General features: G+C 46.9%; 1 protein-coding gene across 1 annotated transcript in view; it reads left to right on the top strand.

The window, feature by feature from the left end:
* LOC148500833 (cadherin-8) overlaps nucleotides 1-26189 on the top strand; it is a 434715-nt gene that overhangs the window by 8115 nt on the left and 400411 nt on the right. Inside the window, exon 2 of the mRNA XM_088451277.1 lies at nucleotides 21676-21712. The gene's annotated coding sequence lies outside the window, so the exon portion shown is untranslated. The remainder of the gene's footprint in view (nucleotides 1-21675; nucleotides 21713-26189) is intronic.

The following is a 26189-nucleotide window of genomic DNA, read 5'->3' as shown; positions in this document are numbered from 1 at the left end:
TCTTCATTTTTTGGATCTGGATTGGTTTTGCCAAAACTACCCTTCCGTGTTTTGGGTTCTGGGTTTTGTGTTTTGGATCTGTATTTTTTTTTAAAAAAGCATAAAAACAGCTAAAATCACAGAATTTGTGGGTTTTTCTGCTCCTATGCTATTATTAACCTCAATAACCTTCATTTCCAGTCTATTCTGAACACCTCACACCTCACAATATTGTTTTTATGGCCAAAAGGTTGCACCGAGGTAGATAGATGACTATGCTAAGCGACACGAGTGGGCGGCACAAACACGAGGCCCATCTAGGAGTGACACTGCAGTGGCAGACAGGATGGCAGTTTGAAAAACTAGGCCCCAAACAGTACATAATGCAAAGAAAAAAAAGAGGTGCAAGATGGACTTGTCCTTGGGCCCTCCCGCCCACCCTTATGTTGTATAAATAGGACATGCACACTTAACAAACCAATCATTTCAGCGCCAGGGTCTGCCACATGACTGTTGCTGAAATGATTGGTTTGTTTGGGCCCCCCACAAAACAAGCTGGCAATTAATGTGTCCCTGCACAAACTGGTTCTACGGAGGCAAGATGTAGTCCTCATCCTCCTCATCCACCGATTCCTTGGATAAAACAGGAAAAAGGGATTTAGGTGACCCTGGACTGCTTACGGTCTGAGCCAAAGTTTCTGAACTTGACAGTAACTTTTTATGAACGCGCTGCAGGTGCCGTATAAGGGAGGATGTTCCTAGGTGGTTAACGTCCCTACCCCTACTTATTTCACCTTTACATATGGTACATATGGCAAGACAGTTGTTGTCCGGATTTGGATAGAAATATTGCCAGACCAAAGAGGTGGAATGTTTGGTCTTCTGCCCAGGCATGACCGCGATGGGCTTTTTCATCCCACGGACAACAACTGTCTCCCCCGAAGCCTGATTTAAACAAACCACATCACCATCAGAATCCTCCTCGCCAACTTCCTCCTCAGTGCCAGCTACACCAGTATCCTCATCCTGTTGTACTTCAACAGTGACATTTTTCATATCAGCAAGTGGACTGTGGGTGCTCCTTTCAGCACGTGCAGGTGGCGTGCAAATGGTGGAAAGAGCCACCTCTTCCCGTCCAGTGCTGGGAAGGTCAGGCATCGCAACCGCCACCACACTTGGACTCTCCTTGGGGATTTGTGATATCTTCTTAGAACGCACAGTTCTTCGCTGTGCTTTTGCCAGCTTAACTCATTTCATTTTTTTAGCGGGAGGAGGGCTTCCATCGTCATGTGAAGCTGAACCACTAGTCATGAACATAGGGAAAGACCTTAGCCGTTCCTTGCCACTCCGTGTCGTAAATGGCTTATTGGCAAGTTTACGTTTCTCTTCAGATGATTTCAATGTTTTTTTCAAGGTCATTTTCCTGAACTTTGTCATTTGGGATTGTATGTGCCCTCTACTATGACATTGGGCATCGGCCTTGGCAGACGACGTTGATGGCATGTTATCGTCTATGTCATGACTAGAGGCAGCAGCTTCAGCACTAGGAGGAAGTGGTTCTTGATCTTTCCCTATTTTATTTTTATCGGAGAAAGTTTGGTCCTCCATTTATGTTATATTGATATATACTTGCGGATAAGGCGCACACAAACACAGAAAATAATTTTTTATTTTTGTTGGAGACTAGTGCACTTTGTAGGTTACACCACCCTTTAAGAAAAGAGCCAGCTGGCCCTTTACTTATGGGACACAGGCGCACGCTTGGCACTACTTTGTTGATGCACGTGCGGCTACTGCGCACACAAATCACAAACACAGAAAAAAAAAAATTATTTGGTTTGGAGTGTACTTTGGGGTTACAGCACCCTTTAACGGTCAAGCCAGCCGGCCCTTTACTTATGACACAGGCGCACGCTTGGCACTACTTTGTTGATGCACGTGCGGCTACTGCGCACACAATTCACAAATACAGAAAATATTTTATTATTTGGTTTGGAGTGTACTTTGGGGGTTACAGCACCCTTTAACGGTCAAGCCAGCCGGCCCTTTACTTATGACACAGGCGCACGCTTGGCATTACTTTGTTGATGCACGTGCGGATACTGCGCACACAATTCACAAACACAGAAAATATTTTTTTATTTGGTTTGGAGTGTACTTTGGGGGATACAGCACCCTTTAACGGTCAAGACAGCCGGCCATTTACTTATGACACAGGCGCACGCTTGGCACTACTTTGTTGATGCACGTGCGGCTACTGCGCACACAATTCACAAACACAGAAAATATTTTTTTATTTGGATTGGACTGGAGTGTACTTTGGGGGTTACAGCACCCTTTAACGGTCAAGCCAGGCGGCCCTTTACTTATGACACAGGCGCACGCTTGGCACTACTTTGTTGATGCATGTGCGGCTACTGCGTACACAATTCACAAACACAGAAAAAAATTTTTTATTTGGTTTGGAGTGTACTTTGGGGGTTACAGCACCCTTTAATGGTCAAGCCCACCGGCCCTTTACTTATGACACAGGCGCACGCTTGGCACTACTTTGATGATGCACGTGCGGCTACTGCGCACACAATTCACAAACACAGAAAATAATTTTTTTTTTGGTTTGGACTGGAGTGTACTTTGGGGGTTACAGCACCCTTTAACGGTCAAGCCAGGCGGCCCTTTACTTATGACACAGACGCACGCTTGGCACTACTTTGTTGATGCACGTGCGGCTACTGCGCACACAATTCACAAACACAGAAAATATTTTTTTATTTGGTTTGGAGTGTACTTTGGGGGTTACAGCACCCTTTAACGGTCAAGACAGCCGGCCATTTACTTATGACACAGGCGCACGCTTGGCACTACTTTGTTGATGCACGTGCGGCTACTGCGCACACAATTCACAAACACAGAAAATATTTTTTTATTTGGTTTGGAGTGTACTTTGGGGGTTACAGCACCCTTTAACGGTCAAGACAGCCGGCCATTTACTTATGACACAGGCGCACGCTTGGCACTACTTTGTTGATGCACGTGCGGCTACTGCGCACACAATTCACAAACACAGAAAAAATATTTTTTTTTAGCTCTTGGGGGGAGCACCCCTGATGGACAGAGCACCCCCTGGACAAAACTACAGCACCCCTTTAGGACTGGGACACTGCACTGGACTTTGGAGTGGACACAGCCCCTTCGGACAACTGACTGCACAACACAGTCCAGCCAGCCCCTATGGACTTTGAAGTAGTGGACACAGCCCCTATTAACAACAGCAGCACAGCACAACACAGCCAGCCCCTATGGACTTTGAAGTAGTGGACACAGCCCCTATGGACAACAGCAGCACAGCGCAGCACAGCACCGCACAACACTACTCTGCACTACTCTACACTACACTACACAGCCAGCCCTAACTCCCACCCTCCCTCTTCACTGTCCACAGCCGAGTGAGAAAATGGTGCCGACGCGGGTACCTTATATAGGATCCAAAACCCGCGAGACTCGGAAGGCGGGATGATGACGATTTGCCTCGATTTCAGAATCCGAGTCAGGCGGTAAAAGTCGAGCCTGACTCGGATCGAACTCAGATCGGGGGGCTCAGGGGGGCTCGGATTTCAGAAATCCGAACCCGCTCACCCCTAATATATATATATATAAATATATTTTAAGGATGTGCACCGGCCACTTTTCATGTTTTGGATCTGGATCTTTCTTTTTGTTTTGGATCTGGATTGGTTTTGCCAAAACCACCCTTCCGTGTTTTGGGTTCTGGGTTTTGTGTTTTGGATCTGTATTTTTTTTTTTAAAAGAATAAAAACAGCTAAAATCACAGAATGTGTTGGTTTTTCTGCTCCTATGCTATTATTAACCTCAATAACCTTGATTTCCACTCATTTCTAGTCTATTCTGAACACCTCACACCTCACAATAGTGTTTTTATGTCCAAAATGCTATGCTAAGCGACTCGAGTGGGCGGCACAAACACGTGGCCCATCTTGGAGTGGCACTGCAGTGGCAGACAGGATGGCAGTTTGAAAAACTATGCCCCAAACAGTACGTAATGCAAAGAAAAAAATGAGGTGCAAGATGGAATTGTCCTTGGGCCCTCCCACCCACCCTTATGTTGTATAAACAGGACATGCACACTTTAACAAACCAATCATTTCAGCGCCAGGGTCTGCCACACGACTGTGGCTGAAATGATTGGTTAGTTTGGGCTCCCACAAAACAAGCTGGCAATTAATCTGTCCCTGCACAAACTGGCTCTACGGTGGCAAGATGTCGTCCTCATCCTCCTCATCCACTGATTCCTCACCCTCTTCAGTGTTGTGTACATCCTCATCCTCACAGAGTATTAACTCGTCCCCGCTGGAATCCACCACCACAGGTCCCTCTGTATGTTCTGGAGGCTGGTCTCCCTGGAAGAGTTGGTAATTCATTTTTATGAACATCATCTTCTCCACATTTTGTGGAAGCAACCTCCTACGCCTTTCGCTGACAAGGTTCCCGGCTGCACTAAACACTCTTTCGGAGTACACACAGGAGAGGGGGCAACTCAGGTAACATAGAGCCAGTTTGTACAGGGGCCTCCAAATTGCCTCTTTTTCCTGCCAGTACAGGTACGGACTGTCTGACATGCCAACTTGGATGCTGTCACTGATGTAATCCTCCACCATTCTGTCAATGATGACAGTATCATATGCAGTGACAGTAGACATGTCAGAAATTGTTGCCACATCCTTCAGTCCGGACCAGATGTCCAAACTTGGTCCTGCCTGCCCTGCATCACCGCCAGCGGGTTGCTTAGGATACCTAAGTTTTTTCCTGACAGCCCCAGTTGCGGGAGAAAATGAAGAAGGAGCTGTTGACGTGTCACGTTCCGCTTCAGCTGACAGTGTTTTCACCAGCAGGTCTTTACACCTCTGCAGGCTTGTGTCAGCTGGAAAAAGAGACACCACATAGGCTTTAAACCTAGGATCGAGCACGGTGGCCAAAATATAGTGGTCTGATTTCAACAGATTGACCACCCTGGAATCCTGGCAAAGCAAATGAAGGGCTTTATACACAAGTCCCACATGCCGAGCAGAATTGTTCCATCTTCACTTTCTCCAGCTGCTTCTGCAAAAGCCTGATGAGGGGAATGACCTGACTCAAGCTGGCAGTGTCTGAACTGAAATCACATGTGGCAAGTTCGAAGGGCTAGAGAACCTTCCACAACACGGAAATCATTCTCCACTGCGCTTGAGTCGGGTGCATACCCCCTCCTTAGCCTATGTCATAGGTGGATGTATAGGCTTGAATGGCCTTTTGCTGCTCCTCCATCCTCTGAAGCATATAGAGGGTTGAGTTCCACCGCATCACAACCTCTTGCTTCAGGTGATGGCGGGGCAGGTTCAAGAGTGTTTGCTGGCGCTCCAGTCTTCGGCACGCAGTCACTGAAAGGCGATAGTGGCCAGAAATTTTTCGGGCCGCCCAAAGCGTCTCCTGCATGCCCCTGTCGCTTTTCAGAAAATTCTGCACCACCAAGTTTATTGTGTGAGCAAAACATGGGACATTCTGGAATTTGCCTAAATGTAATGCCTGCACAATATTGGTGGCGTTGTCAGATATCACAAATCCCCAGGAGAGTCTAAGTGGGGTAAGCCACTGGGCGATGATTTCCCTCAGTTTCTCTAAGAGGTTGTCGGTGGTGTGCCTCTTACTGAAACCGGTGATACACAGCGTAGCCTGCCTTAGAACGAGCTGGCGTTTCAGAGATGCTGCTACTGGTGATGCTGCTGTTGTTGCTGCGTAAGGTGATACATCTACCCAGTGGGCTGTCTCAGTCATATAGTCCTTAGTCTGCCCTGTTCCACTTGTCCACATGTCCGTGGTTAAGTGGACATTGGGTACAACCGCATTTTTCAGGACACTGAGGACACTTTTTCTGATGTTTCTGTACAGTCTCGGTATCGCCTGCCTAGTGAAGTGGAATCTAGATGGGATTTGGAACCGGGGACACACTACCTCCATCAATTGTCTAAATCCCACTGCACTAATGGCGGATACCGGATGCACGTCTAACACCAACATAGCAGTCAAGGCCTCAGTTATACGTTTTGCTTCAGGATGACTGCTGTCGTACTTCATCCTCCTCGCTAAGGACTGTTGGAGGGTCAATTGTTTAGTAAAAGTAGTGGTGTTCCTACTTCCTCTCTGGGATGATGAACGACTCCCAGCAGCAGCAACATCAGCAGCGGTAGCAGTAGGCGTAGCATTGCAGGATCCTCCGGAGGAATACCAGATAGGAGATTCAGTCATGCCAGAGACATGGCCTGCAGGACTACTTCCGATCCTGACTAAGGAGGAAATTGACGAGGAGGGAGTTGATGGTGTGGTTTGCAAGCGCTTCGATTCAACAGGACAACGGGATTTAGGTGTCCCTGGACTGCTTACGGTCTTAGCCAAAGTTTCTGAACTTGACATGAACTTTTTATGAATGCGCTGCAGGTGCCGTATAAGGGAGGATGTTCCTAGGTGGTTAACGTCCCTACCCCTACTTATTTCACCTTTACATATGGGACATATGGCAAGACAGTTGTTGTCCGGATTTGGATAGAAATATTGCCAGACCAAAGAGGTGGAATGTTTGATCTTCTGCCCAGGCATGACCGTGATGGGCTTTTTCATCCCACGGACAACAACTGTCTCCCCAGGAGCCTGATTTAAACAAACCACATGACCATCAGAATCCTCCTTGCCAACTTCATTCTAAGCGCCAGCTACACCAGTATCCTCATCCTGTTGTACTTCAACAGTGACATCTTCAATTTGCATATCAGCAAGTGGACTGTGGGTGTTGCTTTCAGCACTTGCAGGGGGCGTGCAAATGGTGGAAAGAGCCACCTCTTCCCATCCAATGCTGGGAAGGTCAGGCATCGCAACCGCCACCACACTTGGACTCTCCTTGGGGATTTGTGATATCTTCTTAGAACGCACAGTTCTTCGCTGTGCTTTTGCCAGCTTAACTCGTTTCATTTTTTTAGCGGGAGGAGGGCTTCCATTGTCATGTGAAGCTGAACCACTAGTCATGAACATAGTGAAAGACCTTAGCCGTTCCTTGCCACTCCGTGTCATAAATGGCATATTGGCAAGTTTATGTTTCTCTTCAGATGATTTAAATGTTTTTTTAAGGTAATTTTCCTGAACTTTGTCATTTGGGATTGTATGTGCCCTCTACTATGACATTGGGCATCGGCCTTGGCAGACGACGTTGATGGCATGTTATCGTCTATGACATGACTAGTGGCAGCAGCTTCAGCACTAGGAGGAAGTGGTTCTTGATCTTTCCCTATTTTTATTTTTATCGGAGAAAGTTTGGTCCTCCATTTATGTTATATTGATTTGATATATACGTGCAGCTAAGGCGCACACAAACACAAAAAATATTTTTTTATTTTTGCTGGAGAGTAGTGCACTTTGTGGGTTACACCCCCTTTACTTATGGGACACAGGCGCACACTTGGCGCTGCTCCTTTGTTGATGCACGTGCAGCCACAGTGCACACAATTCACAAACACAGAAAATATTTTTTTATTTTGTTTGGAGTGCACTTTGGGGGTTACAGCACCCTTTAACAGTCAAGCCAGCCGGCCCTTTACTTATGACACAGGAGCACGCTTGGCATTACTTTGTTGATGCACGTGCGGCTACTGTGCACACAATTCACAAACACAGAAAAAATATTTTTTTTTTCCACTTGGGGGGAGCACCCCTGATGGACAGAGCACCCCCTGGACAACACTACAGCACCCCTTTAGGACTGGGACCTGCACTGGACTTTGGAGTGGACACAGCCCCTATGGACAACTGACTGCACAACACAGTCCAGCCAGCCCCTATGGACTTTGGAGGAGTGGACACTGCCCCTATGGACAACAGCAGCACAGCGCAGCACAGCACAGCACAACACTACACTACACAGCCCTGCCAGCCCTAACTCCCACCCTCCCTCTTCACTGTCCACAGCCGAGTGATAAAATGGCGCCAACGCGGGTACCTTATATAGGATCCAAAACCCGCGAGACCCGGAAGGCGGGATGCTGACGTTTTTGCCTCGATTTCAGATCCGAGTCAGGCGGGAAAAGTCGAGCCTGGCTCGGATCGGCCTCGGATCGGGGGGGCTCGGTGGGGTTCGGATTTCAGAAATATATATATATATATATAAATATATTAGGGGTGTGCACCGGCCACTTTTCGTGTTTTGTGTTTTGGTTTTGGATCTGGATCTTTCTTCGTGTTTTGGATCTGGATTGGTTTTGCCAAAACCCCCCTTCCGTGTATTGGGTTCTGGGTTTTGTGTTTCGGATCTGCATTTTTTTGAAAAAAAAGCATAAAAACAGCTAAAATCACAGAATTTGTAGGTTTTTCTGCTCCTATGCTATTATTAACGTCAATAACCTTAATTTCCACTCATTTCCAGTCTATTCTGAACACCTAACACCTCACAATAGTGTTTTTATGTCCAAAAGGTTGCACCGAGGTAGCTGGATGACTATGCTAAGCGACACGAGTGGGCGGCACAAACACGTGACCCATCTAGGCGTGAAACTGCAGTGGCAGACAGGATGGCAGTTTGAAAAACTAGGCCCCAAACTGTACATAATGCAAAAAAAAAAAAGAGGTGCATGATGGAATTGTCCTTGGGCCCTCCCACCCACCCTTATGTTGTATAAACAGGACATGCACACTTTAACAAACCAATCATTTCAGTGCCAGGGTCTGCCACACAACTGTGGCTGAAATGATTGGTTCGTTTGGGCCCCCACAAAACAAGCTGGCAATTAATCTGTCCCTTCACAAACTGGCTCTACGGAGGCAAGATGTCATCCTCATCCTCCTCATCCACCGATTCCTCACCCTCTTCAGTGTGTACATCCTCATCCTCACAGAGTATTAATTCGTCCCCGCTGGAACCACAGGTCCCTCTGTACGTTCTGGAGGCTGGTCTCCCTGGAAGAGTTGATAATTCATTTTATGAACATCATCTTCTCCACATTTTGTGGAAGCAACCTCCTACGCCTTTCGCTGACAAGGTTCCCGGCTGCACTAAACACTCTTTCGGAGTACACACTGGAGGGGGGCAACTCAGGTAAAATAGAGCCAGTTTGTACAGGGACCTCCAAATTGCTTCTTTTTCCTGCCAGTACAGGTACGGACTGTCTGACATGCCTACTTGGATGCTGTCACCGATGTAATTCTTTAACAGACAGATGCACGCTTGTCGCTGCTGCTTTAAGGATGCAGGTGCGTCTACAGCCACCACATTTCACAAAGACCGAAAAAAAAAGAACAATGTTTTAATTGTTTGTGTAGCACACTTTGAGGGTGTCACCACCCTTTAAAAGACAGACGCACGCTTGTCGCTGCTTCTTTAAGGATGCAGGTGCGGCTACAGCCCACACATTTCACAAAGACCGAAAAAAAAAGAACAATATTTTTATTGTTTGTGTAGCACACTTTGAGGGTGTCACCACCCTTTAACAGACAGATGCACGCTTGTCGCTGCTGCTTTGAGGACAGTATCATATGCAGTGACAGTAGACTTGTCAGAAATTGTTGGCACGTCCTTCAGTCCGGACCAGATGTCCAAACCAGCCCTTGACTTATGACACAGGCGCACGCTTGGCGTTGCTACTATGTTGATGCACATGTGGCTACATCGCACACAAGTCACAAACACATTAAAAAAATAGATTTTTATTTTTTGGAGCACTTTGAGGGTTACACCACCCTTTATCAGACAGACGCACGCTTGTCGCTGCTGCTTTGAGGATGCAAGTGCGGCTACAGCCCACACAATTCACAAAGACAGAAAAAAAAGAAGAATATTTTTATTGTTTGTGTAGCACACTTTGAGGGTGTCACCACCCTTTAACAGACAGACGCACGCTTGTCGCTGCTGCTTTGAGGATGCAGGTGGAATCTAGATGGGATTTGGAACCAGGGACACACTACCTCCATCAATTGTATAAATCCTAACGCACTAATGGCGGATACCGGATGCACGTCTAACACCAACATAGCAGTCAAGGCCTCAGTTATACGTTTTGCTTCAGGATGACTGCTGTCGTACTTCATCCTCATCGCTAGGGACTGTTGGAGGGTCAATTGTTTAGTAAAAGAAGTGATGTTCCTACTTCCTCTCTGGGATGATGAACGACTCCCAGCAGCAGCAATAGAACTAGGAGGAAGTGATTCTTGATCTTTCCCTATTTTATTTTTATCAGAGAAAGTTTGGTCCTCCATTAATGTTATATTGATATATACGTGTGGCTAAAGCGCACACAAACACAGAAAATATTTTTTTATTTTTGCTGGAGAGTAGTGCACTTTGTGGGTTACACCACCCTTTAAGAAATGAGCCAGCTGGCTCTTTACTTATGGGACACAGGCGCACGCTTGGCGCTGCTCCTTTGTTGATGCACGTGCAGCCACAGTGCACACAAGTCACAAACACAGAAAATATATATTTTTTTGGTTTGGAGTGTACTTTGGGGTTACAGCACCCTATAACGGTCAAGCCAGCCGGCCCTTTACTTATGACACAGGCGCACGCTTGGCACTACTTTGTTGATGCACGTGCGGCTACTGCGCACACAATTCACAAACACAGAAAATAATTTTTTTTTGGGTTTGGACTGGAGTGTACTTTGGGGGTTACAGCACCCTTTAACGGTCAAGGCAGCCTGCCCTTTACTTAAAACACAGGCCCACGCTTGGCACTACTTTGTTGATGCACGTGCGGCTACTGCGCACACAATTCACAAACACAGAAAATAATTTTTTTTTTGGTTTGGACTGGAGTGTACTTTGGGGGTTACAGCACCCTTTAACGGTCAAGCCAGGCGGCCCTTTACTTATGACACAGGCGCACGCTTGGCACTACTTTGTTGATGCACGTGCGGCTACTGCGCACACAATTCACAAACACAGAAAATAATTTTTTTTTTGGTTTGGACTGGAGTGTACTTTGGGGGTTACAGCACCCTTTAACGGTCAAGGCAGCCTGCCCTTTACTTATGACACAGGCCCACGCTTGGCACTACTTTGTTGATGCACGTGCGGCTACTGCGCACACAATTCACAAACACACAAAAAATATTATTTTTTTAGCACTTGGGGGGAGCACCCCTGATGGACAGAGCACCCCCTGGACAAAACTACAGCACCCCTTTAGGACTGGGACACTGCACTGGACTTTGGAGTGGACACAGCCCCTATGGAGAACTGACTGCACAACACAGTCCAGCCAGCCCCTATGGACTTTGAAGTAGTGGACACAGCCCCTATTAACAACAGCAGCACAGCACAACACAGCCAGCCCCTATGGACTTTGAAGTAGTGGACAACAGCAGCTCAGCGCAGCACAGCACAGCACAACACTACTCTGCACTACACTACACTACACTACACTACACAGCCCTGCCAGCCCTAACTCCCACCCTCCCTCTTCACTGTCCACAGCCGAGTGAGAAAATGGCGCCGACGTGGGTACCTTATATAGGTTCCAAAACCCGCGAGACTCGGAAGGCGGGATGACGTTTTGCCTCGATTTCAGATCCGAGTCAGGCGGGAAAAGTCGAGCCTGACTCGGATCTGCCTCGGATCGGGGGGGCTCGGCGGGGTTCGGATTTCCGAAATCCGAACCCGCTCACCCCTAATATATATATAGCAGGGTGTTTAGACAATGATGAAATACACCTTACAAAGGTAAAAGTTTTATAATATATTATATAGAAAAAAGCTTCTTTAGAGAAGTCTGCTAGTTTTGCTAATTGTCTACTCTTCTTTTATATTTGAGGACATTAGCAGAGATTTACTGAAGTTTTTTATATTTAATCTCTGGTCTGCAACTTGTTCCGGTTAATTAAAAACTTCTGACACTTTCAACACCTGATTAGACATTAGAAGGCATATTTGCACCCAATGCTTTTTTCTAGACTGCTGAGATCAAGGACAGCACTACAGGGAATCCCATTAAACAAACTTAGCTTCGGGAACACTCCTGTGACTACAAGACACCTGTAAACTGCATGACGAGCAACATGGCACCAAATCCGGTTTCACATGATGAGATTACTTGCATTATTGTGATGTATAGAGCATATGCCACACACAAAATTATATAAAAGTATGGCGGTACACTGCAGGGAACCCAAATTTCTGTGTTACGTTAAAATTGAATTTTCCATAAGCGAAAATGACAGTTCATCAATTCTCCTATTCCTCGTCTAGTATGAACATGTCGGTTGCTAAAATGCCTGGGCTGGATAATTTCATAGACTTAAACCCAAATATTTCTGATTTGTCCATGGATTTTCAGATTTATCCCATGAAATGTTCCTGGTTTTCAGTAATGACCAGCTACACAGAATATTTCCTATTAATCTAAAGGGTATAATTACTAAAGTGGGAGGTTTTAGAAGTGGAGATGTTGCCTATAGCAACCGATCCTATTCTAGCTATTATCTTCTAGAAGATGCTCGATAAATGATAAATAGAAACTGATTGGTTGCTATGGGCAACAACTCCACTTCTAAAAACCCCCACTTTAGTAAATATACTCCTATATATACTGTATCAGCATTTTTTATTATTTTTGCTCTACTGAAGTCGAGTGTGAAATGCAAAGCTATGACTTTATAACATGTATGTGATGCAGACTTGGGGGGTCATTCAGACCCACTCGCGAGTGGCAGTACGCTCGCAAGTGGGTCGATGTTCCCCACTGCGCATGCACACGACGGAGGGAGCTCCGTCGTGCGCATGCGCGAGACCCGGCGAGCGAAGGACTTTCCATCGCTCCGGGTCTCGCACCAAAGGGGGCGTGCTGTCGATGTTGATTGACAGCATGCCCCCTTTGGTGGGCGTTCCGGGGGCGTGCCTGCCAGACGGAGGTGTTCCTATGGGAATGCCTACCGTCTGAAGCCGGCCCCACTGACATCACTAGTGATGTCAGTGGGAGTGATTTTGGCTCTGATAGAGCCAAAATCACTCCTGGCCTTGCGGTTGAGAAACCCGACCACAGGGTTTCTCTCGCAAATCCGTTTTCCTTTTGAAGTGGCTCAGTTGCAGTTTTTCTCAAGAAAGTACAGTATAATTTACTAACCCTTCCCATAGTGAGACTGTGAGCCTGATAAAGAGGTGGATGCAATTACCTACGTCTCAGTAGCGCATTTGACAAAATATATACGTGAAGCTGCGAATAAGGACATAGGGCGCTGGCTGCAGTACAGCCACAAATCGGTTTCAACTCGCCTGCTTGTGAGTCGCCATTCCCCTGTTACCTCTCAGAAACGAGGACTGTTATTTAATCTGCGCCCAAATCCTCACTGCGACCACGGTCTCTAAGCCATCGGGAAGCATGCGCCGTGCAACTCTAAAGCATACACAGTCCAAAAAACATTGACCAACGGCGCACTTACACTGCGTCTATAGCGCGTCACAAACTGCCCAGAACATTCTGCCCTGCACTGAGGAGTCCTAGGAAGGGTGAAACAATGTTTGTGGGTGAATAATCTGTCATCATAAATCTGTTTTATGCTATAACCAAATGTCAAAGTAATGACTCAAAGGGCTGCTTATTACATGACATAATCTAGAAGTCTATTTACCTTCTTATTTTTCAAAGGGAGTGTTATTTTTATTAAATCTTTATAACTCATTGTTTTAGTAAAAACCAGCTTGGAGAAAGTTTAAAAAAAAAACTTATTTAGAGTTGTCAGTAGCTCTAATAGATAGAATGCCAGTAAATGTATTAATGACTCTGGGCCTGATTCAGAGCCGGACGCTCTGACAGAGCGCTCGCTTTGAATCGGGGCCGGCCTTCTTGTTTTTTAGAGCGGCCTCCTGGCTGTTCGCATAGCTGTGGGTGACCACCCACAGCTATAGCGAGCGGCCTGGAGGATGGTCGCGATGGTCTTGACCATCGCGACCATCAGGCTTGCGACGAGACCCTTGTGGTAGGGTCTCATTGCCGCAAGCCCCAGAGAGCTTTCGGCTCTAACAGAGCCGAAAGATCTCCCACTGACATCACTTGTGATGTCAGTGGGGCCGGCCTCAGACGGTAGGCGTTCCCATGGGAACGCCTCCGTATGGGCAGCCACGCCCCCGGCCCACCCTCCAAAGGGGGCGTGCTGTCACTCAACATCGACAGCACGCCCCCTTTGGTACGAGACCTGGAGCGATGGTTTGCCCGTCGCTATCCGGGTCTTGCGCATGCGCACTGGGCCACCATCGACCCGCTTGTGAGTGCATAGCGCTCACGAGCGGGTCTGAATCAGGCCCTGAATCAGGCCCTCTGTTCAAGGAATGGGGGCATATTCATTTATATTTGTTACACACCCTTTTCACATAAATATAATTATAATCCAAGCCAAGATTGTCAGTAAACAGATCGCATTTCCCATAAATGTAATGGGAAATGCGATCTGCTCAGATTTACTAAAGTTGAATTGTAAAAAAGTAATGCAGGAAGCCCTGTGATAATAATGCCACCTGTAGATGACGTTATTAGGGCTTTGTCTCGTTTCATCAAACTCCTGCTCTGCTCTGATTGGCATCAGCCTTGTGTGTCTAAATAGACCACAAGCTAATCAAACTGCAAAAAACACCCCTTTAAAATAGAAAAAAAACACTTGCCTGTCCCCAGGGACCGGTGATCAATGATCCGGTGAGCTCCTTAGTTTACAGCACACATCAGATGACAAGGGTCACAGGCATAGACAAAACTGGGGGAGTGGTCCAGGGGTGCACAGGACCACCCATTAGCCCAGTTCGGTAAAAAAAATGGCCACTGGGGGAGCATGCCTAGCAGCAGCTCTTCCCACAAGCAGCAAAGCAAAGGAGCAGCAGGTAAGTGCTGGCAGCGACAGCAGGGAGGGGATGGGGGGATTGGAGCTGTGCACAGTGCTGATGGAGGAGGGGGGATTGGAGCTGTGAACAGTGCTGATGGGGGGATTGGAGCTGTGCACAGTGCTGAGGATGGAGGGCGGATTGGAGCTGTGCACAGCACTGAGGGGGGAGGGGGGATTGGAGCTGTGCACAGTGCTGATGGAGGAGGGGGATTGGAGCTGTGCACAGTGCTGATGGGGGGATTGAAGCTGTGCTGAGGGGGGAGGGGGGATTGGAGCTGTGCACAGTGCTGAGGGGGTGATTGGAGCTTACTGCAGAGGGCTGGAGTGGAAAGTTGGAGCTAACTGCACAGGGCTGGGGGGGATTGGAGCTGACTGCACAGGGCTGAGGGGGGAGGGGGTGATTGGAGCTTATTGCACAGTAGGCTGGGGTATTGTTGGAGCTGACTGCACAGGGCTGTGGGGGATTGGAGGGACTGTGCTGGGGGGGTTGGAGCTGACAGCAAAGGGCTGGGGGGGTTGGAGTTAACACAGGGCTGGGGTGACACGGGCTGGGGAATGATGCTGATGCACACTGTGGCCAAGGGAATGGGGCTGAGAGACGCACACTGGGGCTGGGGGAATGGGGCTGAGAGGTGAACACTGGGGCTGGGGGAATGGGGCTGAGAGGTGCACACTGGGGCTGGGGGAATGGGGCTGAGAGGTGCACACTGGGGCTGGGGGAATGGGGCTGAGAGGTGCACACTGGGGCTGGGGGAATGGGGCTGAGAGGTGCACACTTGGGCTGGGGGAATGGGGCTGAGAGGTGCACACTGGGGCTGGGGGAATGGGGCTGAGAGGTGCACACTGGGGCTGGGGGAATGGGGCTGAGAGGTGCACACTGGGGCTGGGGGAATGGGGCTGAGAGGTGCACACTGGGGCTGGGGGAATGGGGCTGAGAGGTGCACACTGGGGCTGGGGGAATGGGGCTGAGAGGTGCACACTGGGGCTGGGGGAATTGGGCTGAGAGGTGCACACTGGGGCTGGGGGAATTGGGCTGAGAGGTGCACACTGGGGCTGGGGGAATGGGGCTGAGAGGTGCACACTGGGGCTGGGGGAATGGGGCTGAGAGGTTCACACTGGGGCTGGGGGAATGGGGCTGAGAGGTGCACACTAGGGCTGGGGGAATGGGGCTGATAGGTGCAAACTGGGGCTGGGGGAATGGGGCTGAGAGGTGCACACTGGGGCTGGGGGAATGGGGCTGAGAGCCACAGGTGGGCCTGAGGATGGAGAGATGCAGGGGGTGCTGGGGATGGAGAGAGACAACAGGGCCTGGAGATAAAGAGACACAGAGAGCCTGGAGAACCAAAGAGAGGCCTGGGGATGGAAACATTTGGGGGGGGGTCTGGAGAGATACAGAAGTTTGATCAGGGAGATTCACATTTTTCCTGCACAAAAGCTTCTGTTACTACAGTATATATTATCTGGTTATCAGTATATATTATCTGGTTATGATGATGACAGGGGTTATATTTCAACATAAACAGGCTTCTTCCAGACAATGTGATATCCTACATGAATAGTGAATACCGGCTGAAGACGCTGCCCAGTGAGACTCAAATTCCTCAGAGGTTACCCGTTTCACAGAAACCACCATTTAGGTAAGAAAAGACTTTCAAAATGACTGAGGTTCCAAAAGTCAGCCTAGGGGTGGCACCAAGGTGACAGGAGCCGGGTGTTGCACTGTAGCATTAAATGCAGCACTCGGTTCCTGACAGTGGGAGGGAGCCGGCACTGCACAGTGCTCACCTGTACTTCTTCCACACACCAGACCACTGGGGTTCGGGCTGCAAGGCCATTCCCCCTTCTCAAGTGCCCACGCCCCCTGATCACGAGGCTATGCACCTTTTTTTGGCGGGACGTGGCTCCGACGTGCGCAAAACATACCTCCGTACACTGTGTGACACCATGGTGCTAAAACTGGGACCACCCATTACCAGATCTCTAGTTTCGCCTATGGTCACAGGGCAGGAACCCGCAAATCAGCTGACTGTAGTCACAGAGGAGCTCACCAGATCACAGACACTGAGGTAAGTGCTAACAGTGGCCAGTAGGTGTGCATGCCATAGGCACACGCTCAAGGTATTTTTTGTGAAAAATGCTCAGAGAACTGTGCGGATTCACAGGGACAGAGCTTTCTTGCAAGCTCTGGGCCTGATTCAGAGCCGAACGCTCTGACCAGAGCGCTAGCTCTGAATCAGGGCCCTCCTCCATGAAAATGGAGCATCCTCCTGGACGCTCGCATAGCTGTTGGTGACCACCCACAGCTTATGCGTGCGTCCATGATGATGGTCGCGATGGTCAAGACCATCGCGACCATCGGGCTTGCGATGGAGACCCTGTGGTAGGGTCTCACTGCCGCAAGCCCTGGAGTGATTTTGGCTCTAGTGATGTCAGTGGGGCCGGACCCAGACGGTAGGCGTTCCCATGGGAACGCCTCTGTCTGGCAGCCAGGCCCCTGCACGCCCACCAAAGGGGGTGTGCTGTCAATCAACATCGACAGCACGCCCTCTTTGGTGCGAGACCCGGAGCGACGGAGAGCCCGTCGCTATCCGGGTCTCGCACATGCGCACCACGGAGCTCCCTCCGTCGTGCGAATGCGCAGTGGGGCAACATCGACCTGCTTGCGAGCGTTCAGCGCTCGCGAGCAGGTCTGAATGACCCCATCTGTCCCTGCTTGAGATATTTGAAACATTCCTGCAAATTTGGGCAATATTATCACATATTGTGATAAATTTGCTCCATGATGAAAGGATTCTTTGGAGAAAAAAAAGTAGTTTCAAAGTTTGTTAATAGGGGAAAATATAGCTACGTACAAGGCAAAATGCATTAAAAGTAGAGATGAGCGGGTTCGGATCTCAGAGATCCGAACCCACCCGAATTTCGGGGATCCGGGGCGATCCGAGTGCAGCTCGGATCTCCCTGCCTGCCCTGGATCCCTGACCCTAGGCAAAACCTCACGACACCTCTGTCGAGTTAAGAGGTTTTGTCTTGAGCAGGCTTAACACTGATTGGCTGTCACTGTTCTCAGCCAATCAGCGTTAAGCTCATTGAAAACAGCACAAAAGAAGAAAAAAAGATGGCACCCACCATCCCCTGCTGCCTGACACCCCCGGCACCCCCTGCTGCCTGACCCCCCCGGCACCCCCAGCTGCCTGACACCGCCGGCAACCCCACTGGCAGCATCCCCCACTGCCGACACCACTGCTGCCGACACTCTTGCACTGCTGCCCAACATACTGAGGACATCGTTAGCAACCCCAACACTGCCGACACTCCCACACTGAGGACACCACCAGCACCCCTGCACTGCCGACACAGTCAACAAACCTGCACGGAGGACACCGCTGGCACCCCCACTCTGCCGACACTGCCGGTACCCTTCACTGAGAGCACTTCAAGCACTGCCATTCCATGTACTGAGGACAATGCCAGCAACCCCTGCACTGCCGACACAGTCAGCAAACCTGCAATGAGGATACCACTGGCACCCCCGCACAGCCGACACAGCCAGCAAACCTGAACTAAGACACCGCTGGCACCCCCGCACTGCCGACACAGCCAGCAAACCTGCACTAAAAACACTGCTGGCACCCCGCACTGCCGACACAGCCGGCACCCCCGCACTGCCGACACAGCCAGCAAACCTGCACTAAGACACCAGTGGCACCCCCGCACTGCCGACACACCCAGCAAACCGGCACTAAAGACACCGCTGCCACCCCCGCACTGCCGACATCACCGGTACCCTTCACTGAGGACACTGCCAGCACTGCAGCACTGCCATTCCATGTACTGAGGACACCATCAGCAACCCCACTCTGCTGTCACAGTAAGTGCACTATTGGTGTATCCAACCCACACATATAACACACTGTATCCGTGTTGGAAATTAGAAACTGAACTGCAACATGTTAGTGCCGCCCACTATGTCACTTAGCTTAGTCAGCCAGCTAGCTGGATCTAACCTTTTGGCCTTAACTAGATGAAGCAAATAATATTGTGAGGTGGTCAAAATTGATTGGAAATGACTGGAAATAAATGTTATTGAGGTTAATTATACTGTAGGAACAAAAACAGGCCCATTTTATGTGATTTTAGCTGTTTTTATGATTTTTTAAGAAAAAATCCAGATCCAAAACCAAAACACGAAAACAAAACACGGAGGTGAGATTTTGGCAAAACCAATCCAGATCCAAAATCAGGGTAGATCCATATCCAAAACCAAAACACGGGGGTTGGCGCACATCTCTAATTTAAAAGCATTTCCAGGTATAAGGACCTAATCATTTGTTTGGGAACCGCTGCACCCTAACCCACTAGAGCACCTAGTAGCCTCAAGCTGGGTTATTTACTTTGTTTTTACATATTCTTACAGAGAAGATAGCTCAAACAGTAGAAATAAATAACTGGTAATAAATAATAAATAATAATAAATGTGCGTTGACCCCGTGTTTTGGTTTTAATTCTGGATATGGATTCATCTTCGCGTTTTGGTTTTGGATCTGTTGGCCTGATTCAGACCCGGTCGCAAGCGCTGAGCGCTCGCAACCGGGTTGATGTTTGCCCACTGGGCATGCGCACAACGGAGCCGGCTCCGTCATGCGCATGCGCGAGACCCGGCTAGCGAAGGGTGCTCTGTCGCTCCGGGTCTCGCACCAAAGGGGCGAGCTGGTGAAGGTGATTGACAGCTCGCCCCATTTGGTAGGCGTAGCCAGGGGGTGGCTTCACAAACGGAGGCATTCCCAAGCGAACGCCTGCTGTTTGTGGGCGGCCCCAGTGATGTCAGTGGGAGAGCTTCCGGCTCTATTAGAGCAAGAAGCTCTCTGGGGCTTGCGGCCACGAGACCCTACCACAAGGGTCTCGTCGCAAGCCCGATCAGACTATCAACCTGGCCGCTCGCTATACCTGTATAGCTTCATCTCCTTCTTCCAGCATCAAGTTGTTGGTGCAATAAGAAAAAGGCAACTCCAAAAAAAAAAAATGCCCTCATTCAGAGCGAGAGCTCTTTCAGAGTGTCTGTCTCTGAATCACGCACTGTATTTAAAAAAATGAAAAAAAAATTTAAATTACGTCTTTTTGACCTGTTAGCATGTAATCCAAAACCCGAGATCGTGTTTTAAATCCCAGTTCAAATCCGCAGGAAGATTTGAATCGGAACTCTGTTTGAGTCGGTACCATAAAGTGATTCCGAACTCTGACTTGCTTCGACTCAGAAGCCCTAAATTCAGTTGTTGTCTTTTCTCTGAGAACCGGACTCACATGTCCTAATTAAAAAGTACCAACAAATGAACAACTAAGAGAAACCTAAAATTTTATTTCCCATTTTATTTTTCCTGAAAAATAAATGGTAAGGAATAGTATAGTTACTAAATTTGGTGTCATGATGTATATTAGATAGGGCTACAGACAACTATGAATAGGGAAACTTAAATTATCACCATGTTATATGTTAGATGCAAACTTCTTAAGCAGCGTATCCACTACCCGATGTTACTGAGCTATTCCACGATTTCATCATCGTAATCGTGCAATTGCTCATTAATTGTGCACAAAGCGTGTACAAATCGGGCACTGTTATGTAAGAAATGACCAGCAATGCGCACTCCTGCTGGTCGTTTCTGACATCATAGGCAAACGCAGGGGGGTTTGCGGTTGCCTGAAAACCCCCCTCCCTAGCCCATAACCACAATAGAAATTGTAATATAATAGAATTTTACTGCATGTTCTTCTCAGAATCACAAATGAAATAAATAGCACCCCCTGTTGATCTTTTAATGTGTCAGCCAGTATTAAATACACCTGTGCACCAACTAGGATATCTGGAAAACATGCACTGTTAGGGGTGCAATGCTATAGACCATCAATAGGGTAAATTATTAGTACAGTATAATACACTATTCAGCGCATAAAAAGACCAATATGTACATATATGCCCAGGGTAGTGCTAGGTTCTTCTGCTGCACCCCCAGACTTCCGGACTTGCTCCAATGCTCTGCAATGGTGCGCACATCTGAAATAAATACATTTAGCTCAGGCAGAATGGCCCTACTGCCACATTTAATGGCTTACTGGGATCGCTGGTCTTGGATATGACGCACATTACACTTTGTATGACACATATATTAAAGATGGCTAAGTGCTAATTATTCATGGACTGGCCACACTCACTCTAAAATCAAACATTTGGAAGCCCCCCTCTAAAAATTTTCTGCATTTGCCACTGTCCAACATCACTTATCTACTGAACATGCTGGTCAATCTGCCGATAACGACAGATTGCCCATGTTCAGAGATGATTGATGTGCCTACACTGAACGATCAATCGTTCAGTGTAGGCACTGCAGGGCGAAGGGGAACGACGGTTTGATTAACATGTCATAATCGTACAGTCGTGCCGGTATCTGCTAGTGGATACGCAGCATTAGAGCAATTAATTGATCATAGTATGTTATTGTTTTTCTTTATCTCATGAAGAACAGTCCTGCATCTCCAATTGTAACATTCCCATTGTCTTAGTATTACTTTGTCATAGAACTCAGACATATAAATATAAAGTAAAAAATATATTTTCATTGCCATTTTGGGTAAACCCTGGCAAAAATCTTCTCTAGTCTTAACTAACACAATACAATAAGTTTTTCTTGCAATCATAATCAGTAAAATACAAAAGACTTTATGAAATGTGCACAGCTTTGGGTCAAGCTGAACCTGTTAATAAATATTTTCTATGTTGAATGAAATTTATTTTCATTACTTGCAGGTGGTTCACTGAATTCTGTGGACATTTGCAATTACGGGTAAGTGGACACAGTAGCAGATCTTGATTTAACTACTTTGTGCTATTATGCTTAGGATGAGATTTCTCTGTGCATAGGGCACAAAGACATTTGACATTGATTTCTCTTTAGGGAGCAGAAAAATAAAAAACACCACATTTATTATGCAGAACTTCTCAAGGCTACCTGCCTCTTTGGTGGTTTCGTCAGCTTCATTTAAAGAGTCAATTATTTTCACTACAAACATGCCTGGCACTTCCAATGGGAAACCACCTCCAGTCACAGTGTTGCCAGTGCAGTCACCGAATGCAACTGGCTCACTGAAGTGGTGGATTATTTTGAAGCCACCACCAGTCACAGTGTGGAAAAGGTGCTTTTATTTAACAATACAGGTAGTAAATTGTATTTGCATTTTCTTTTTTTGTGTCATAAATTCCCCTGATGTAACTTATCTGCTGCTTGGTGCCTTGGTTGGCTCCTATTAACATGGCATAATAAGAGTTAAAAAAAATAAATACATTTTATTCTGTAACTATCTTATTCCAATTGCAGAGCATACTAATGGTACCAAATTATAAAGGAATCCGCCAATTAGGCAGCAGCCATTTATGAAATGTGCACTGAAAAATGCCTCTCTTTTGACCTGGGCCTGATTCAGACTCGCTCGCTAGCGCACAGCGCTCTCAAGCAGGTCGATGGTCCCCCACTGCGCATGCGCATACCGGAGCCGGCTCCGGGGTGCTCATGCACGAGCCCCAGCGAGCGACGGCAGCTGCGTCACTCCTGGGCTCACTACAAGATGGGGCGGCTATTGATATTTTTTGACAGCTCGCCCCGTTTTGTAGGTGGGGAGGGGGGGTGGCTCTACAAATGGAGGCGTTCCCGAAAGAACGCCTGCCGTTTGGGGGCAGCCCTACTGACATCACCAATGATGTCAGTAGTGAACTTCCGGCTCTATTCGAGCCGGAAGCTCACTGGGGCTTGCGGCAGGCGAGATCCTACCATAAGGGTCTCGTCAAAAGCCAGATGGTCGCGATGGTCAAGACCATCGCGACCATCACCTGGCCGCTCGCAAAAGCTGTGGGTGGTCACCCACAGCTTAGCAAGCGGCCAGGAGACTGGCTCCAATAAAAAAAGAAAATGCCCTGATTCAGAGCGAGCACTCAGAAAGAGCGTCCGGCTATGAATCAGGGCCTATGTGTGAAGATCTACCCTCCACTCTCTGGAGATGCCTCCATGTCCTAGAACTACATTTAAATGTGTAGAGAAGTGGCAAAAAAACTCCAGAGACGCACTGAGGAAGAAAAACATATATGTCACGCAAACGGCAGACTTCTACCATGTTGGCACAACTCTTTTCAGTAGAAGAAAGGTTACCATATTTTACCCAACATACTGTTTTTTTTTAAGCCTCATTCATGACTTTCTGAACATTAATCATGAGCGTCAGAAGACATTATGGCTCTCTTTACTACATGTAGCAGAGGTGTATATTAAACTCTTCATTATAAGTACACCTGGAAACATGCTGCTCCACATAAGTGCAAGTTGGAGGTGTAAAATGGGTCCTATTACAAGTATAGGATGACACTCTTAGACCTCCAACTATGAGCCGGTGCAAACCCGAGCCCTTTTGAAAAATAGATATAGAAGGACTGGCACTAAAATTGTGTGTCTTTATCCATTTTATAATTCCTTCCGTACCCTGGACCACCACATGCCCCCTCCTGACCCAGCACACATGACATCATGACTTGACAGAAGAGGAGGCCAGTAGCAAGAAGCTGTGTACTGTACTGACCTTTGCAAGTGCTCTCCAGACAACCCACAAACTGGAAACATGTGCTACCCTTGCCATGACCCTGTAGTCAGATCTTCTATTTGATATTTATTCAGGGCCTATGACATGGCAGTCATCCATTGCTCTTCATCTTTTGTCTTAGAGTTCTTTATAGGAGTGTTATATCAACATTAGTAAATATAAAACAGTGTCCAGGTCCTGTATTTGAGAGCCAGTGAGGCTGGCCCAGTTTTGAGACCAGGTTGTCAACCAAAGCCAGAGGTTACAACTGAGAAAGTAGTCAGGAATAAAACCAAACATACTGTACTGATAGGTGCTGATGGAGTGAACATTTAGGAAAACAACTAGTACAACACAAGACAGGTGAATATGTCTAATACCCCAGCCACTAGAAGAAATCTGAGCTGCTGGTCTTGTCATGCTCTTGAGCAGGCCAAGCATCCACATTTATCTTCAGAGAGAGTCCTATGGTACTTGCATGACCACAAGGTTTACTATACACAAGGAATCAGATTCTCCACTGGGACAAATGATAGGCAGAAGGTTAGAACCAGGAAACCAGTAAGGTTACTGCACTTACAACAATAACCAGACTGATAGGGGAGAAGAGCATGCCATGGGTATTGAACAGGACAGGATAAGAAAAATAAGATAGAAATCTAACAAGAGCTACAATAACTGTAAAAGCATTCACATGACTACAGGTAAAGCACAGTACAATAGCAAATCAAATGGTCCTCGAATCTGAAATCATAAGCAAACCCCAAACATGTGTTGGAGATATAGACCCGGGGACTGCTAGGGGGAATTTAAATTATTAACAGGTGGAACACCTTATCAGCTTCATCCCTGTCAATGATACATGAGAGTGTAATAGGGGGAGATGTACTAAGCTTTGAAAAGAGATAAAGTACCAACCAATCAGCTTCTGTTACGTTACAGACTGTGTTTCAAAAAAAAATGACAGAAGATGATTGGTTGGTACTTTATTTCTCGCTAAGGCATAGTACATCTACCCCTATTACATTATCATGCATCATTGACAGGGATAAAGCTGATATGGGGTCTATGTATTCAGCCTTGGAGAGAGAAAGTGGATGGAGATAAATTACCAACCAATCAGCTCCTAATTGTCATATTTCAAAAGCAGCCTGTAAAGTGACAATTAGGAACTGATTGGTTGCCTCTGTCCACTTTATCTCTCTCTGAGACTAATGGGTCTATTTACTAAGCTGTGTTAGGAGATAAAGTGAACAGAGATAAGGTACCAGCCAATCAGCTCCTAACTGTCATTTTTCAAACACAGCCTGTGACATGGCAGTTAGGAGCTGATTGGCTGGTACCTTATCACCGTTCACTTTATCTCCTAACACAGCTTAGTAAATAGACCCCTTAGTACATAGACCACAGTCACTGATCGTTTCCATTACTGGTCCTAACACAGACATGACTACAGTACTTTGCCTGGCTTTCCCAATAGGAGTCATTAGTTTAGAACCCCCTAATGATTTGTCCTAGTTGCTGGAAAGAGACTTCACTGGGAGTCATTACAGTTACTAGACAATCGTTCAGTAGGCTCCAAACAGGAGTGGGCCTATACCGCATGTTTAATACAAGAAATGCATAGGAAAATTGTCTTTTTGCCCTCTGACTTAATAAAATCACATTAGAAATAATCTTTATCACAGTTTATTTATTTTATTTTATATTTTTTTGGAAGGGGGTTTGTATAAATTGTGCTACATAAAACATATTATTTTAGCTCTACACTGAGCCCTAGTGTCCGGATTAAAGGGTGGGCCCTTTTTACTCTAGCCCAGCATTTCCTAGGAATGAACTTTTCTATTACCGCCAGTGTGTTGTTTATGCATTTAGCAAACTGATTGAATATATTACATTTGTAACTCATGGAACCCACATATCAGATATTCAAGACATGTAGTAAAGCCTTAATATGTGTAATAACACTACAAAGGAAGGAAGTACATGTGGGGAGATAAAGTTATGAATAATTAATTCCATTCTTTATTTACATGGTCAAACACAGCACTTTTATAGTATGACCATTGTATAATCTCATGCGGAAGGCCCAGCAAATATCTGCAGAAGATGACAGATTGACAGGTGGTGCAATCCAAGGTATCACAGCCCTCACAAATATAACCTAGAGGAAAAATAACACAGATATATTTGAAATGTTAATTTTTATCAGCATTCAGCTTTTTTTTTTACTCCAGATGAGATATTTGCATTCCAGGTATTATTTCGCTTCACTTAGTTATTTCTGTCACTTTAAACATGAGCTTTGCTAGCAGTTTATTAGAAATTCTGGTAGCATACTGTACATTACTAAAACATGCTCAGAGGTAAATATGTTGCATTACATGAAAAAGGTACAGTATAAGAGTGTGCTTCCATCTATAATGTAGCCTGTCATAGAATCCAGAGCTGATAAATACAGTATACCTGCATTCTATACCTGCATTCTATACCTGCATTCTTGGAATAGCAGGAGTGATTAAAGAGCAAGAAAACTGTATATGTTTATATCAATGCTTTTAAACTGAGCTGAATGAGAACTAAAGGTACATACTGTGTAATTTCTGATATCTTTCTAATATGTTCTCTAATTTATTATCTTGCTTAGAGCAGACATATGTATGCCGTTGAGTTGCATCACTCTGGAGTGAGGGTGTC

This window comes from Taudactylus pleione, unplaced genomic scaffold (genome assembly GCF_031769625.1).
Source record: "Taudactylus pleione unplaced genomic scaffold, aTauple2 ptg000545l, whole genome shotgun sequence".
Taxonomy (NCBI): domain Eukaryota; kingdom Metazoa; phylum Chordata; class Amphibia; order Anura; family Myobatrachidae; genus Taudactylus; species Taudactylus pleione.
Note: the sequence above shows the minus strand (reverse complement) of the source record. Positions and strands in the feature narration are given on the sequence as shown.